This window comes from Antechinus flavipes, chromosome 2 (assembly GCF_016432865.1).
Source record: "Antechinus flavipes isolate AdamAnt ecotype Samford, QLD, Australia chromosome 2, AdamAnt_v2, whole genome shotgun sequence".
In the NCBI taxonomy this organism is placed as follows: Eukaryota; Metazoa; Chordata; class Mammalia; order Dasyuromorphia; family Dasyuridae; genus Antechinus; species Antechinus flavipes.
In genome coordinates this window covers 58602341-58621100 of record NC_067399.1, presented here as the reverse complement: position 1 = coordinate 58621100, position 18760 = coordinate 58602341, and the positions used below count along the sequence as shown (strand labels likewise).

General features: G+C 39.4%; 1 protein-coding gene across 3 annotated transcripts in view; it reads right to left on the bottom strand.

Moving 5' to 3' along the window:
- MBTPS1 (membrane bound transcription factor peptidase, site 1) overlaps positions 1-12864 on the bottom strand; it is a 63453-nt gene extending 50589 nt beyond the window's left edge. For 2 of the 3 annotated variants that reach the window (XM_051974930.1, XM_051974931.1), the window contains exon 1: positions 12729-12860. The gene's annotated coding sequence lies outside the window, so the exon portion shown is untranslated. Of the gene's footprint in view, positions 1-12728 lie in introns of all 3 variants that reach the window. The other variant, XR_007950279.1, reaches the window with a different exon arrangement.
- Positions 12865-18760: the final 5896 nt, after the last annotated feature.

The window sequence follows — 18760 nt, the reverse complement described above, 5'->3', positions numbered from 1 at the left end:
CAGATTTCGGGGCAAGGATCCCTCCTTCCTCCCTTTACCCAAACTTTCCTACTCCTAAAAGTAACAAAGTAACAGCAGCTAATTATCCCACCCATATATGAAAGATAAAGAAGGGAAGGAGAGGCTTGGGGGAGGGCAAAAGACCTACCCTATAAGCAAACCAAAGTTAGTTGCACAGTTCAAAGTCAAACAGAGCATGAAGCATAATGGAAAAAGAACTGGACATCCCTATGGATAATCATCTCCCACTTCCCTCAAGAATTTATTCAAGGCAGCCCAGTGACCCCTTAAGTGACTCTTAGGAATACAGCTTCAAAGATTTGTGCAACAGTGGAAAAGAAGGTGAAGAAAGTAAGGAAATTCAAAGGCAAGATAAAAAGAAAAAACCAGAATGAAAACCATGCTTATGAGCATGTAGGCAACAGAAAGATAAAGACCGAAGATAAAATGCACAAAAGCCTCGAAAAGAAACCAAAACTTGAATAAATACTACAGCAAATAATACAATACGAACCAACATTATCAGAAGGGAGAATCCTGTGGATTCTTTCTCTCATCAAAGATCAGGGGACAACAGTAGGAAATTTCAAAAATGATTAAAAAGAGAAACAAAAAGTTTAAAAGAAAGCATTCAGAATGAATTCAGGAAGAGACAAAATTGGAAGACCATCCCAGGAACCCACACAAGACCCAATGGCTGATGATTTGTAACACAAGAGAAAAGTGTGACAGTCTTCTACTCCAAAGAGAAGGGAAAAAAATCAGAAAGCACTTACACTATGCTGAGCCCTGGGGGTACAAACCTGGGCAAAGCACAGGCCCAGCTCTTAGAGCTCACCCTGATACAGAGGTGTGGACAAGATACTGATGGGATAAAATGACAATCAGTAATCAAGGGAAGACACCAGCCCTGAGAGAGACTGGGACAGGCTTGGAACACAAGGTGGGATTTGAGTAGGCATCTGAAGGAAGCCCAGAGATAAGGAAGTGAAGCCTCCCAGGCAGGAAGGACAAACAGTGACCTGAGAGATAGGGAGTCTTGTACAGGGAACAGCAGAGATCACAGCATGTGAAGGGGAACTGTTATGTAGGGAGGCTGGAAAATGAGGACAGGACTAGGTTAGGAAGATCTGTGAAAAGTAAAGAGAGGATGTTATATCTGATCATGGAGGTAATGGGGAGTCACTGGTGGAGTAGGGAGGACATGTTCACACCTGTGTGTGATCAATCAAATGAGCAAAGACTGCACTGAGGTGGGAAAAGACAAGAATCAGGAAAACCAACCAGTAGTGAGTGGGTGAGGATGTAAAATCAAAAGGGTCTGGTCAACAGACTGGCCTGGGGAGCAGGGGATGAGAGCTAAGCTGAATTCAGATAGAAACAAGCACTAAACTGTAACTAAGGATCCTTGCAAGGTATACTGACTTAGAAAACCACCTACTAAAGTTATCGATGTTCTATGATATTTATTTTGTTAAATATTTCCCAATTATATTTTTGTTGTGTCAATACACTTTTTTTATTAAAGATTTTTTTCAAAACATATGCATGGATAATTTTTCAATACTGATCCTTGTAAAACTCTTCCCCCATCCCCTCCCTAAATGGCAAGTAATCCAATATTTGTTAAACATGTTAAAATATACGTTAAATCCAATATATGTATGCATATTTATACAATTATCTTGCTGCACCTGAAAAATTAGATCAACAAGGAAAAAAATAAGAAAGAAAACAAAATGTAAGCAAACAACAACGCAGAGAATGAGAATGCTATGTTGTGATCCACACCCAGTTCCCACAGTCCTCCCTCTGGGTGCAGATGGCTCTCTTCATCATAAGATCATTAGAGCTGGCCTCAATCAGAGCCACTTCCATCAGAGTTGATCATCGTATAATCTTCTTGTTGCCAGGTATAATGTTCAACTGGTCCTGTTCATTTCACTCAGCATCAGTTCATGTAAGTCTCTCCAGAACTCTCTGAAATCATCCTGCTGATCGTTTCTTACAGAACAATAATATTCAATAACACTCATCTACCATAATTTATTCAGCCATTCTCCAACTGATGGGCATCCACTCAGTTTCCAATTTCTTGACTCTACAAAAAATCCCCAATTATATTTTAATCTGGTTTGGGTAGCAACAGGAGCTTGGTGGCCTGTCAATCTGTCCAATGCTTAGCCCCTCCGATAGCCATAGTGTCAAAGACAACCGAAAGGTCCAGAAGGATGAGGACTAAGAAAAGGACATTAATAGGAAAAGAAAGGATACAGCAATCAAAAAAGAAAGAAAGAAAGAAAGAAAAATTCTTAAATAACCAGCGCTGGGGATAGCCCGGTATCACAGTGGAGAGAACACTGGCCCTGAGAAAGAAGCTGAGTTCAAATCCAATCTCAAGACACTTGATACTAGCTGTATGATCCTGACCAAGTCACTTAACCCATACTGCCTTGTCAAATAAATAACCAGTGCTTTCCAAATTAAGGAGGTAGGGAACCTAATCTGTATAAGCAGAAAAGGCCTTGAAACAGCAGCATTCCAAGTCCCAAGATACTATATCTGCTACACCCCTTGCTTAGCCTGTCCCTACTGTCTCTAAAGCATGTTGTGGGTTTCTGATTCCTATACAGGAAGAGATTAACTAAAAATATAAAGAACCTGTGGTTCATTTTGGAAATTAAGCACCAGGAAGTGTTTTCTTCTTTTGCTCAGATTGGTTGAATCTGATAATGGTCTAGGAAGGTTCACTGAAGCCTTACTTGTGCTGGAAAATCAATGATGTCAGTGCCCATAATTATTGAGAGATGAGAATAGGAACTTATGTTTTTGTGGTTACCCAAGGCCAAAATAAGAACATGAAGAGAGAAGAATTGTATACCCTCTTTCAGGGGCGGGGGAAATATACAATGGGGAAGGTTGAGAACTAAGAAATTTCTTATTTTGAGAAAGCCATCAAAAATGGATTGGTCTAATTCTAATTGAGTCAAATGGGAGTAAAGAACAATTAGAAATCAATCAATAAACATTTATTAAGTGACTACTATGCACCAGGCAATATGCTAAGCACTGGAAATAATTCCATAAGGTGGTTAAAAAAATTCTATAAAATAGATTCCTGGTAAAGGAACAATTTGTGCATAAAAATCAATAGATAAAGATATTTAAACAGATCCTTAGAAACAAAAATGTCTCAACAGTTCAAAGCACAATTAATTGCTCCACAAACGATGAACTAAAAGAATTACTACTGGTTCACTGTTTATCAAAATATCTAAAAAATGACAAAATAGGAAGTTATACCTATTCTTATCTTGAATTTTACCAATATATACGTGTAGCTCCAAAGCAAAAATATTTCACTTTTTACCATACCTTATGCTAATTCCTCACAAAGTGATATATAGTGACACACACATTCTAAGATTTCCTCTGAGATGGATATGATAGAAAAACACGAGCTCTGACAGAGCATGGCAAACTCGAAAGACTTCAAGCATGGAGCTAAGAATAGATTAAGGAAGAGCCTAGCTAGGTTCAAAAACCTGACTAAAATGATGGCTACTCATTTGTTAATGTTTTCAGAAACAATGATTCAGGGCTTCTTAACCTGGAGTCTGTGAACTTAAAAAAAAAGTTTTTGATAATAAAATTTCAATGTAATTTTTTCCATAATCCTATGTATTTTTTATTATACATTTTAAAACAATTTTTCTGAGAGGAAGTCCACAGTTTTACCATCTACAAAAGGGTCTATGATATACAAAAAAGTTAAGAAGCTTGAACAATTTATTATCAGCAGCTAGATAGCATAGAGGACTGAGAGTTTGGATGTCAGGAAGATCTAAATTCAATCATGCCTCAGATATTTCCTAATTGGGTAATACAAGGCAAATCATGTCTATCTTATTTGGCCTTAATTTACTCATTTGTAAAAGGAGACCAATACTTTATAAGGTTGTTGTGAAGATCAAATGAGATTATATATTTAATGTGTTCTGAAAAATCTTACAGAGCTATAGAATGGTAATTATTCTTTTTGTAATTAAAAATCCAGTAGTTATCAAATTCCCATAGAAACAGATCCCTGTAGGCCAGATACTGTCTTAGAAAAATACAAATTAACATTATGCTGCATTTCATTTTCATTCTGTTAAACATTTCCAATTATATTTTAATCCCATTCAGTGTTGAGTTTTGTTGCCCAAGAGACTGATGCCTCTGATTCAGACCATTTACTAAGGTGTAGAAGAGCTGCCAATTTGTTGAGAGGAAAGAAGTATAAATCTGTACAGATGAAATCTCAGATTCATGAAATATTTAATGTAAGGAGAAACAAATGATTAAAATTACCTTCCATATACTCTTCAATAATGTGCTCTTTGGTTTTAATTTATTTTTTTAATTTTTGTATTCCAAACTTAACATTATACCAAACAAAATGTTCCCATCCATGCACGCTGTAAAATAAAAAGGGAGGAAGGGAGAAAGGAAGGGAGAAAGGAAGGGAAGAAGAGAGGGAAGAAGGGAGGGAGGGAGGAAAGAAGAAATTGAATTAGGAGGCCCTTTCTGGCCTTCCTACCTATTTCTTTCTTCCTCTCCCTTTGGCAAGACTGAAAAAAAAAATTAAGTCCTAATAGTAAATATGCATAATCAAGCAAAACAATTTTTTTTCTTTTTTTTTTTAAACAAATTTTTACATTATCATTCTGAAAATATTAAGTCTTATTCTGCACTTTAAGTCCCTCAGCCCTCTGTTATAAGGTGGGGAATACATTTAAACAATAGTCCTCTAGAATTATAATCACTGAATTAATCAGAATTCTGAAGTCTTTTGATAATTTTACTTTATCATGTTATTACTGTATAAACTGTTTCCTTGGTTCTACTCCACATTGTAACAGTTCCCACAAGTGTTTCTAAGTTTTTCTGAATTCATGTTTTTATCATCTCTTATGATGTAATAATATCACATTACATATGTATACCATACTATCACTTAATCAACTATTCCCTGACAGATAACCCTCTAAATTTCCAATTCTAGTAAAAAAAAAAGCCATTATCAATGTTGTTGTATACAACAAATAATTTAAAGACTAGTTTGGCCTCTACAAAATTAGATTGAAAAGCAAATTCCTAGAAATCAAAACCTGTCTTTTTATTCACTAATGTTATAAAATTAGAGGTATATTTTTATAGGGAAGAAACTCACTAATCACATCAAATCACATCACTTTAAAAATTATGTATTTAAGAGAAAAATGATGACTACAAATAGGACATAACTTTAAATTACCAGTATCTCACAAAGTTTGTAATGAACTATTTATTAGAAATCATACTCCTTCTGAGGTTGTCTCATATATGTCTAAACGAAACCTGTAAACTTTTAGTTATTCTCTTTAATGGGAGTTGGTGAATATGAAATCACTTGTTCACCAAAACTGATCAAGATGTTATTAGATAGGAGGCAAGTAGGTGATGCAGTGGATAGAGCACCAGCCCTGAAGTCAGGAGGATCTTAGTTCAAATGTGACCTCAGACACTTAACACATCCCAGCTGTGTGACCCTGGGCAAGTCACTTACCCCAATTGCCTGGGGGGGGGGGGATATTATTAGATCTAACCTCTTCTTTAAAAATTTCATTTCTCTACATAACACTATCCTCATAGCAGAAATGTCACTAGTATAGTTATATGGGTAAACATGGATTAGTAATATGTCACAAATTAAATAGCACAGTAGTGGCCCCATAGGGCTTAATAAATTATTTTCCATTCATGCATTCACTCCTGAACAAACATTTGTCTTAGCATCCACAGATTTAAAAGAGAAATGAAAAAAGGATTTAAAGTTGGCACAACAAAAGAGTACAGCCAGGAATACAAACTTCTGGTCATAATTTAATATTAATGAGCTTAAAAATTCCCACGTTAAGAAAATTATTCAAGAAGGGAATTCAGTGAAGTAGAGGTAACATACTTAAAAATGTTCATCAATGAGATGTTCTACTTCATGATGAATAAAGAAGATTTTACTGAGTTTTTTTTAAGGCTCAGAAGCAGAGGCCAGATAGTTTGGGGGATAATTCTTTTGATTTTTTTTTTTAAGTAAAATTGTGTAAACTATTAATATGTAAAAATCATCACATGCTTAAAATATAACATCAGTCATAACTAAGCTAAAATTAAAAAATCATCTGATCCTCACACAACTAATAAATATATAAAGAATAAAGCAATGCCAACTCCCAAGATGCTTCGACTCTTAAGAGGAGAGATACATATATAAGTGCGGAAAGAAGGAATATAAATAATACAATACAAATAAATACAAAGTAGTCAACTACAAAGACGCTCATGTGAGGAAAGAACTTCATCAGGAGGGTGTTTGAGTTGTCTTAAAGAAAAGAGAGAAATTCTAAGAGGATGAGGATAGAATGCATTCTAGGCATGGAGGAGCTACAGCCAGGGTCGAGAGGAGGTCTGTCTGAATGTAGGAAGGGGAATTATGTACAAAGGACAAATAATTGGGGCCAAATCCCAAAGAGCTTGAAAAGCTAAAACAATCTCATACATGATGATCCAACAGATAATATAGAGCCACTGAGATTTACTGAATAGGGAATGACATGATAATAGGATCCCAATGAAGGAAAATCATTTTGGCAACATTACAGAAGGTGTCCTGGAATAAGAGGGAGAGCAAGGCAAAACAATTAGAAAGCCAACTGCAATAATCTAGGTCAGGGGTTTTTAACATGAGATCCCCAACATCAATGGTCCTCAGCTAAGAGAGAAAGTAAAGATGTGGGAGTCTTGAAAAAGAGAAGATTTGGAAGATATTCTATGGAGAAAGGAAATCAATTAAGGGAAAATAAAAGGATTTTCTCTGTGCAGTAAGAGAACAGTACAAGTTGGATGATATGAATTTACAACATATTAGCACCAAGCAAGGAAAAAATTCCAGAAGCTAGCAGCAGCTGTGTGATTAAGAACAGATCACACAGATCAGGGTTTCACTTCCAGCTTCCAGACAGGTTTGAAGCCTGGAGAGGAATAACCACCACAGGAATTCCAAACCAAAGGGAAGCCCACGATACCTATCATACTAAACTCATAGAGCTTTCCAGCTGACTGACAATGGCCGAGTCCGGCAGCAATCTATTGGAATTTCAAAAGGGCATGCCCGTAAGTGTGGTGCTCAGACCAAAACCCAAATTTGCAGAGATCAGGGAAAAGAGGGAGTGATCAGACTTTACTGAATTACACCACTCTGAGAGCATTGAAACATATAGGTCCCCAACCTGAGCTGAGCTAAGCTGTCCCTGAGATCCTGGAATAATATAATGCTCAATACTTGAAGAAAAAATTACACCACAGAGCTATGATGTTAACAGTGATGATCCAGATACAAACTCAGGAGAATGACTCCAAAATATCCACAAGCAAAGTCTCAAAGAAAAATATAAGCTTAGTTACATGTTAAAACAAAATTCCTGGAAGAAATGTTGCAAAAGCCTTTCTTAAAAATGCTAAAATGTTTCCACAAATTAAATGAGAATATTCGAGGAATAAGGTACAAAGAATTTAGAAAAGGAATTAATAACTTGACATAAGAGGCAAAAAACTTGGTCTAAACAACAAACTTCTAGAAAACTTAGTGGACCAAATAGAAGCCAATGATTCCTTGAAAAAACAAATAATAAAACAAACTCAAAAGGCTGAGGGAGGAAAAAATAGACAAAAATGTAAGGAACTAGAAAAAACCTATTAAGGAAAAATGATTTAAGAGTTGTTGGACTACCTGAAAGCAATGATTAAAAAAATAAAAACCTCCAACTTAATAATACATGTTATCGTGTGTCAGGTACTGTGTTAAGTGCTTTATAATTATTATGTCATTTGATCTTCATAACAATCCGGGGATAAGTACTATTACTATCCCCTTATTACAGACAAGGAAACTGAGGCAAACAAAGGTAAAGTGAGTGGTCCAGCATCACACAGCTAATGACTGAGACCATATTTGAATTCAAGTTTTCCTGATTACAAGGTGAGTGTTCTTTCACTGGGCCCCTCAGCATAGACAGTACAGTTCAAGAAATCAAAAGAAAATTGTCTATATATTTTAGAACTATAAGATAAAGTAGAAACAGAAAGAATCCTTTTGTCACCTCCTCCTGAAAGAAATCCCAAATTGAAAACTTATCAAGTACATATCAAATCTGATGGAAGTGGATTTCTATGACAAAGAGACCTAACTGAGTTTCAATGGATAAATGATGGACAGAAACAGCTACACCCAAAGAAGGAACACTGGGAAATAAATGTGAACTATTTGCATTTTTTATTTTCTTTCCGAGTTATTTTTACCTTCTGAATCCAATTCTCCCTGTGCAACAGGAGAACTGTTCGGTTCTGCAAATATGTATTGTATCTAGGATATACTGCAACATATTTAACATATATAGGACTGCTTGCCATCTTGGGGGGGGGGGGTGGAGGGAGGGAGGGGAAAAAAAACGAAACATAAGCGAGTGCAAGGGATAATGTTGTAAAAAAAAATTATCCTGGCATGGATTCTGTCAATACAAAGTTATTATTAAATAAAATAAAATTAAAAAAAAAAAAGTACATATCAAAACCAAAATCCGGAGCACCCAGATCAAAGAAAAAATACTGCAAGTAGCCAGAAGTAAATATTTCAAGTACCAAGTAGCCAAAGTCAGGATTCATACGTGATTTAATAGCCACCACTATAATAGATTAGAGAAGTTGTAATGTAACATTCCAGAAGCAAAGTATAGAGGCTTAAAACCAAGAATAACTTACTGAAGTGGGAAAAAAAAATCCTCAAGGTAAAAAAATGGTCAAATGAAAATTTCCAGAGGAGGAAATAGAAGAGGTAATAATATAAAAGAAACCTTGAAGGCAATCTTTGTTGTCTAACCCACACCCATCAATTGGAATGGGGACACTAATGGTAACTTCAAGCCAAAGCAAGCAATTACTGTGAAGGATAAAATTGATGTAATTTAGAAGTGTCATTTACAATAAAAAGCAAATGTTTAATTTTTGTAGCTCATGTAGAAAGCAAGGGCAAGAAACTGCAGGGAGTCTAAAAAATTAAGTAATAAGATGCAGATTCAATCCTAATAAATAACATCTTATCAAACCTAATTTTCTTTTACAATCTCTTTTTTACTCACATACTATTTTGCATTATAGCTATTTGTGTCTCCCTATTAAACTGCAAACTCTCTGAGGAGAGGGATATACTATGCCTTCTGTGTCAAGTACAGAAGACCCTGAACCTGGCAAACATGTCATATATGTTTGTCAAACTTATTGTTAGGTCGCTTTAGTCAAGTCTGACTCTTCATTAAACCTATTTGGGCTTTTCTTAGACGAGATACTGGAGTGGGTTGCCATTTCCTTCACTAGCTCATTTTAAAAATGGCAAAATTGAGGCAAACTAAGTTAAGTGATTTGGATTTCTTTTCAGTTCCAACTAACCCACTATCTTCTTTAGGACGCCTTCCCTCTACTAATTATTTCCTCATTCTCTAGCATATAGTTTGCTTTTTGTCTAGCATATACATTGCATATTGTGTCTCCCTCATAAGACTGTTAATTCCTTCAGCTTAAGGACAGTGTTTTTGCCTCTTGCTGTATACTGAGCTTAGTTTGGTTCTGGCACTTAATCAGGGCTTCATATTTACTGACTGATGATCTTTTCATCAAAACACATCTGAGAATCAGGCCAAGAAGTTCTATGGTATTGTGTCGGTCATGTTTCTCCAATCACTTAACCAAGTTAAGGTCATTCAGTCAAAAGCTAAAACTAAATCTGAACTCAGAAAGATAGAGACTTCTTGATGACTAGCATCTCTATCCACTTTGCCTCCAACCTGCCTTTACTAAAGTAGATATTAAATGTAGATATAGTAACCTAACACACCACATTTAAGCTCAACTAGATTTTAAAACTCCAAGATCTCATTCTGAATCTGAAACAAAAAACGAAGAACTAAAAAACCATTCACTTAGAAAAGACAGTTACTATATTAAATAATAAAGAACAGAGTACAACTGAAATAACTCTTTAAAATCTGATACCACCACCCAACAGGTAACACACCTACAATTATCACTTTTGTTTTTTCCCCTAAGGTCAAGGGTCAGAGTTTGCTGTGTTTACTCCACATTTATTAGCCTAAAGTCTGTATTAGTAGATGTCTTTCAGACATTTTAAACCCAACATGTCTCAAACAGAACTCGTTATTTCCCCCCCAAACCCTCCCTACTCTTGTAGAAAATGACAACATCCTCTGACTGCCACCTTGCCAGTGTGGGTCTCATCACTACACATGGGACTATAGCTACTGGGGAGCCTACCTGCCTCATATCTCTTCCCTCTGAAATCCATCCTCCTCAGCCACTGAAGTGAATGATCCCCAGCAGCTGCCTCTTGACTTCAGGAGCAAGTACAAAATGCTCTGCTTGGCTTTCAAGGAACCTCAGGATCTAGCCCTGTCCCATTTCCTCCTCTGCAATCCAATGGCACTGCCTAGGTTCTACAAGCAAAATCCTCCATCTGCTTGCTTTAGGTATTCTCTCCCTATGTCCCCCACGCCTGAAACACTCTCCCTCCTCTAACTCCTGACCTTCCAGGTTTCCTTTCAGTTCCAACTAAAATCCTATCTTCTTTAGGACACCTTCCCTCTACTAATTATTTCCTCGTTCTCTAACATATAGTTTGCTTGTCGTCTAGCATATACATCCCATGTTGTCTCCCTCATAAGACTGTTAATTCCTTCAGCTTAAAGACAGTGTTTTTGCCTCTTGCTGTATACTGAGCTTAGTTTGGTTCTGGCACTTAATCAGGGCTTCATATTTACTGACTGATGATCATTTCATCAAAACACATCTGAGAATCAGGCCCAAGAAGTTCTATGGTATTGTGTCCCTCATGTTTCTCCAGAGCACTTATGAGCTGACTTTTGAATACCAAAGCACCAGCAGCAGACTGGGGCTGGGAAGCGACATGACAATTAATCTCACAGACTAATTAAAGGGCAGCTAGTTGGTGCCGTATATAGAGCACCAGTCCTGAAGTCAGGAAGCTCTGAGTTCAAACCTGCTTCAGACACTTAACACTGCCTAGCTCTGAGACTTTGGGCAAGTCACAACCCCAATTGCCTGAGCAGGGAAAAAAAAGACTAAGTAAAAGACCCTAGAGTGTGCTAGACTCTATACTAGGTGCTATAGGGGAAAATAAAGAGAATTCTTATTCACACCTTAAAATTCAACTTAAATCCTGTTTCCTCATAACTGATGACCTGTGGGCCTCAAAGAGCACTTTGTCTTTCCCCTCTCTGATGCATGAATTATAGTAAGTTATGCAGTGTTTTAGCCAAACTTCGTCTCCCCAGAAGCCCGTACATACTCTGCACCTAAGAGTTAATGTGTGTATATACATGCGGATGTATCTAGTAAAAGATTTAGTCCTGACACTTCCAAGCCAGTACTGCTTCTCCAGCCCTCTCACACGGCTCCAAAGTGAGACCTGTATGAGACAGGGCAGTTTCAGCGGCCCCCCAGACACGTAAGGATAACAGCTCCGACAGAGAAGGCGGCCTCCCCATCCTTGCGGCTCTCACTCAGGCTCCCTCTCTCCAAGGGGAAGCTTGCTCAGTCCGGTGCCCAAAGTTCCGGGCAGGAGTGAGGGCAGAGGGGCCTGGGAGCAGACGCGGGCGGAGGATCCATTAAGCCTGAAGGGAAGCAGCTGGCAGACAGCCTCTAGTACACGACAGGTCCGTCTTCAGTCTCTGAGGGCAGCCCCCAGGGAAGCTTCTACAAACCTGGCTGAGGGAAGCGGGGCAGCCCCGTCAGGGAGGAGGGTGAGGGTTAGGGTGCGCTCCGGCCAAGGCAGACAACGAAATTAACGCGGACAGCCACTCTGCGTTGTAAGAGGCGCTCTAAAAGAAAGCGCCTACCGTCCTCAACACCACGCTGGGAAGGCGGTGCCATTTTACAGGGGAGGAAACTGAGGCACAGAGGGGCTGCCCGACTTGCCCAACAAGCGAGGGGTGGAGCAGGAGGCAAACCCAGGTCTTCCCAGAGCCTAAAAAGAGGTCGGGCAAGAACTCCGGCTTCCATGCTCGCCCCGAGCGTGGCCGTGCCCGTCCCCCGGGGATTCTCCCCACCTCCCGGCTGTGATCAGCCCCTTTCCGGGTGGGGTGCTCAGAGGGGGTAAGGGCCTAGCCCCGTCACAGCCGCGGGAGAATAGTGATTAATGATGGTAATAATGATAACCACCATACTGATGAAAACCAACATCTAGAGGCACTGGGGTTCGCCGCGCGTCTCCCCAGCGGTCTCCTTTGATCTTCACCACAACACTGGAAGGCAGGCACCGTTATGATCCCATTTTACGGAGGAGGAAGGCGAGACCGTCCAAAGCAGGATGCTTGTCCGGGTGCCCCAGCTGGACCGCGTCGGAGACCCTGACCATGCCCGGAGCCTCTCCTCATCCCCTCCGAACTCCTGGCTCTTCCGCCCACCCTGATTGAGAGGGAAGTCCTTCCTGGCCACCCCCCTCCCTCGAGCCCCCGGTACGGGCCGCTCTAGCCGGGGCCACGCGGGCCTCAGCCGCTGGAGCCCCCGAGGAGGCGCCGCCGGGAGGCTCTGGGGTCCGAAGTCCGAGAAGTCGGACGTACCTGCTTCCCTGGCCGGCAGCTGAACGTCCCCTTTAAGCACCGTCCCTCCGACCCGGGGGTAACGGAACGGCTGCAGCGGCAGAGGCGGCGACGGAGCACACACCTCTGCCCTCCATGGGGGGTGGGGGAGTAGGGAGAAAGTGTTTACTACCAAGTCTCGCGAGACGCACGGCACGACCGGGGAAGCTGGGAAACAGCGGGCCGAGCGAGCGGCAGCGGTCTGGCCCCGCCCAGAGCGCACCATCTTGTGCGTGAGAGCCCCGGAAGTAGGGAAAGGTCTCGCGATGCTTAGAGATCCAGCCCGGGAAGAGGGGATTCAAAAAGCGAGCTGTGGGCGGAGCTCGCTTAGGCTGGCTCGGGGTCCCAGAGATTGAGTCGGGTGTGTTGTATGCTTTTTGTTCTCCAAGTCCCGACAGGAGGAGTGTCCCTTGTATGTTCTGCCTGCGCTTTCATTCTGCAGGGCTCTGCGTACTGTAGAAGCTTAATTTTTTTAGTTAAATGAATAGAATCTGAATCCATAAATTGAAAACTGCCTCATGAATAATCCACAACTTCTAAAAGAACCGTTAAGTACTACAGTTGAAGCACTTTGCAATGCTTTACATACCATTAATGACTATAATTGTTATCTCAGGAAAATGGGCAGAATGACCAAAATTGAAGCTTTTCCCACAGTCTTCATTTTACTATTATTTTCCAATAATTTGCTGTCAGCCCTTAATCACAAAAACATTTGCACAGCTTTTCTGGGTTACTTACATCAGGTACATGATTAGATCAGAGCGTCTTTATTTTTTTTTTTTGGTTATTGTTAAGGTCAATCTTTATTTTTGACCCCTGATTCGGAAAGAAGCCTATATCCCATTCTCACAATAATGTTTTTAAAGGCCTTAAAAAATAGGAGATTACAAAGGATGCCAACTATACTAAAAGTTGTCAAAGTACTTTTTTTTTAAGGTGCAGAACTTTCCCCATATCCTAAACCTCATAACCGGTGAATTTTTCAGAGCCTTAAGGATCTATTCCCATCTTTCCACTCTTCTCAAACTCAATTACCAGCATTTTATACTCTGAACTAGTGACATTGTCCTCCCGGGTGTTACAAGAACAAGACATTCCATCTCTTGGTCCTGGAAATTTTCTCTGCAAAATCCATGTCTGAATACTTTTCTTCCTCGGCACAGAATTACTGCTCTCCCTGATTTCCTTTAAAATCCCAGCTAAAAATCCCACCTTCTATAGAAAGACTTCCCTAATTCTTAATTTTAGTGCTTTTCTTCTTTTATGTCCTATTTATCCTGCTTATGGCTTGTTCTTGTCTCCCCATTAGGACTGTAAGCTTCTTAAAAGTCAAGAGTCTTTTACCTCTTTGTATCTCCACCTTTAATTTAAGCTCCTGATGTGTGATTGATTACAAAGGATCCTTATTCCCACTTACAGATAAGAAAAATTGAGGCTTAGACATGAGCCCAATTAAGTGACCTATGAGAAAGGGAGCTGGGATTAGAACCCAAGTTTTCTGACTCCCAATTCCAGTACAGTTTTCTGTCAGACTTGACTAAAGCGACCTAACAATAAGTTTGACAAATATTTATGACATGTTTGCCAGGTTCAGGGTCTTCTGTGCTTGACACAGAAGGCCATAGTATATCCCTCTCCTCAGAGAGTTTGCAGTTTAATAGGGAGACACAAATAGCTATAATGCAAAATAGTATGTGAATAAAAAAAGAGATTATAAAAGAAAATTAGGTTTGATAAGATGTTATTAGGATTGAATCTGCATCTTATTACTTAATTTTTTAGACTCCCTGCAGTTTCTTGCCCTTGCTTTCTACATGAGCTACAAAATTTAAACATTTCTTGTTATTTTAAATGACACTTCCAAATTACATCAACTTTATCCTTGACAGTAATTGCTTGCTTTGGCTTGAAATTACCATTAGTGTCCCCATTCCAATTGATGGGTGTGGGTTAGACAACAAAGATTGCCTTCAAGGCTTCTTTTATATTATTACCTCTTCTATTTCCTCCTCTGGGAATTTTCATTTGACCATTTTTTCACCTTGAGGATTTTTTTTTCCCCACTTCAGTAAGTTATTCTTGGTTTTAAGCCTCTATACCTTGCTTCTGGAATGTTGCATTACAACTTCTCTAATCTGTTATAGTGGTGGCTATTAAATCATGTATGAATCCTGACTTTGGCTACTTGATACTTGAATTATTTACTTCTGGCTACTTGCAGTATTTTTTCTTTGATCTGGGCGCTCCGAATTTTGGTTTTGATATGTACTTGGTAAGTTTTCAATTTGGGATTTCTTTCAGGAGGAGGTGACAAAAGGATTCTTTCTGTTTTTACTTTTACCTTATAGTTCTAAAATATATAGACAATTTTCTTTTATGATTTCTTGAACTGTACTGTCTATGCTGGGGCGCACAGTGAAAGAACACTCACCTTGTAGTCAGGAAAACCTCAATTCAAATATGGTCTCAGTCATTAGCTGTGTGATGCTGGATCACTCACTTTACTTTTGTATGCCTCAGTTTCCTTATCTGTAATAAGGAGATAGTAATAGTACTTATCCCAGGATTGTTATGAAGATCAAATGACATAATTATAAAGCACTTAGCACAGTACCTGACACATGATAACATGTATTATTAATATATGGGCCCAGAATTTGAGACAAGGTGTAGGTTAATCTGATCAATTTTAGAATTCACCCTAGGGACAGACCATGCTTCTCATCTGCCTACCCCATCATCCTGCAGTTGGAATCTATGCATCCCTTCAGAAGGGAATAAGTGTGTAAGTGTTTTTTAAAAACAGACAAGTAATCAAGTCAATACTATAAAAAAAAAAATCATAGTGTCCTATGATTCCTAGGACTTCTCAGACCAAAATCCCCTACGGGGCTACTCACACACAATCACACACTAGTAGATTCTCTAATTATCAACCAACAAACATTTATAAAATGCTTAAATGTCTCAGGGTACTGTGCTTAGAATGAAAAAAAAAAATAAACAATTGCTCTCAAGGAGTTAGCAAAATGTTCATAGGGGAGAGAACTTGAAGGAAATCAGGCATAAAGAGAAGGAGAAAGGGCATTCCAGATATGGGAGAAGACCAGCACAAAGGCACAGAGAAAAGGAACAGCATTGTCAAGTCAGGTCAGCAAACCCTTAGGAAGTGCCCTCAAGGAGTTTGCAATCAACAATTTGCAGAAAACTGTGCAGATGAGATATGTACAGGAATAATTGGACAAAGACCTGGAGAGAGGACAGTGCCTTGTATGGACTTTATAGAGAGAGTTCAAGAAAGGTTGGGGACAGCTTGTGGAAAGCTTTAAAAGCCAGAATTGATATCTGACTACAGAGGCAATAGAAAATTAATGAATGGCATTATTTGCCAGTAGTGACAGTGTCACACTTGAACTTTAGGAAAATCATGAGCAGTTGTATGGAGGATTGACTGAGTCTGAGGAGTGGGAAAGAGTGCCCAATGAGGAGGCTTTGGAAGTAGTTCAGGTGAGAAGTGATGGAAGACCTGAACCAGGATGCTGGTTCTGAGATTAATTCCTGGTGGAGAAGATTTGGATGCTCATTTTATGTGAGGAAGTAAAGTCAACAAGTGCTTATTAAGCACCTACTCTGCCAGGCACTCTGTTAAGTCCCACAAGATAAAAAGAAATGGAGAAAAAATGTCCCTACTTTCAAGAAGCTAATGGAAGGGACAATATGCAAAACAACTGCACAGGAGATACAGACTGGTTAAAGGAAATGATTTCAGAGGGGACATACTGGAACTAAGGATAGGAAGACTTACATATACAAAAATGTTGGTAGTAGCTCTTATTGTGGTGGCAAAGAACTGGAAAAGAAGTGGATATCCTCAGTGGGGGAATGGCTGAACAGGTTGTGATATATGAAAATAATGGAATATTATTGTCCTCTAAGAAACAATGAACGAGCTGATTTTAGAAAGGTCTGGAAAGATTTACATGAACTGATGCTGAGTGAAACAAGCAGAACAGGATTACATTATACACAGTAACAGCAAGATTATGTAATGATCAACTATGAAAGACTTGGTTCTTTCCAAGTGGTTTGGTGATCCAAAGCAACCCCCCAAAAAATGCCATCTGCATCCAAAGAACTATGGAGAATGAATGCAAATCAGCATGTTATGTTCACTTTTTTTCTCTCCCATGGTTTTTCCCTCTTGTTCTGATATTTCTCTCCCAACATAAATCATAATGTATATTAAATAAATTTTTTTAAGAGAAGCAAAAATGGAGGATTTTCTATTTGTTCTTGGATGCAATAGGAAGGTACTGGGTAAGAGGCAGGAGTTTGATGTTTGAAAACATAACTTGATACATGAGTGGAGAATGCACTCGAATGGAGAGAAACAGATCAACCAGAAGGCTACTGCAATAGTTCAGAAAGAATAATTAAATCTATGGAAAGATCGCCAAACAAAACTGCACAGAAGGTAAAAAAGATATCACCAGGGGTCTCCCAGTTATTAGGCACAACTGACAAAGTTTCAGCAAAGGAGACAGCAGTTGGACAGTAAGCAGGAAAATCAAGGCAATGTCCCCAAAGCTTAGAAACAAGTATCTAGAAAATGATCACCAACAGTCTTAAAGGTTGCAAAGAAATCAAAAAGTATGAGAAATGGATCAAGTCCAATGGATTTGATCATTCAGAGATCCCTGTTAAATTCTGAAGCTGGTAGTTCAGTAGTAAAATTGCAAGCCAAGCTTTTTTTGTATTGCTTTGTTTTAAAAAAAAGAAGATGGAAGGAAACTAAGGATGGTTTTCTGAGTCTAGCCATGACAGGAAGAAAAGAGATGGGAGGATAGCTGTCAGAGATGGATGAATCAAGGATGAGTGTTTTGATATGGGTGTGTTTATAGGCAGGCAAGGAAAAAGCCAGTGAACAGGGGAAAACTGAACATCAGAATGGCAGGGAGAGAAGCAACAACCTGCTAGAGCAGACTGCATAGAATGGGGTTACTTGTACAGAGGGTGAACCTTGGGCAAGATAGGGGCGTTCTCTAATGTGAGGGAATGGAGACAGTGGCAAAAGGCATCCAAGTGGTGTCCGATGAGAAGGATGAAAGAAAAGAGAATTCTAGGCAAAAGACCATTTGCCAAAAACTGAAATATAAAACAAGATCCTCAGCTCAGAGAGTAGGAAGAGGGGGAATTCTGGACTTGAGATAGGACTAAAAAGTTGATAAAGTCAAGGAAGAAGCAAAGCCAAGGTCAAGATTGTGAGCCCAGGTGATCTCAAAAATAGGTAGAGCTAAGAGTTTGAGAGAACTGTTTCAATTTGCATTTATATCCTAGACAGCTGGCAGTTCGTGGCACACATTTCCTGATACGTATAAGCATGATCAGATCTTCAATCATCCTTACAAATGCCCCTCCCTAATCCTTCTTTCATACCTGCTCCCTTTCTTAACCAGCTACCTAGAAAAAGCTGTCTACATTCGTATCCACTTCTAACAGCTTAGGCCCCATATTAAGACAGTGTCCCCTCCTGGGTCTCCTCCTGCCTACCTGATTCTCTTTTCACTCTGCTGTACCTTCATCCTGCCTCTTACTTGTACAACCCAAAGCTCTGTCCTCAGTCCTCTTCTTCACAATATCTTTTTCTGATCTTTTCAGTATCTATGCATTATCATGTCTATTCAGATCACATATGGCCAGCCATTATCTCTCCTGATCTCTAGTATTGCACTACTCGTATTTCAAAATGACTGACTCAAAGCTCAAAATAGGCCCAAATATCTGATTATCACCTACCCCCCCTTTCATTTCTCAACACTCCTGTTGCTCCAGTCCCAATTTCTCATTCTCTCTGCCCCTGCTTCAAATGCATATCATTACTAGCTTGAATCACTGCAGTAGCCTTATAACTGATCTCCCTGCCTCCAATCTCCCCCCTCTTCAATCCATCTTCCACCCAGCCATGTCACTCTTCAACTCCAATGGCTCCCTATTTAATCTCTAGGATCAAG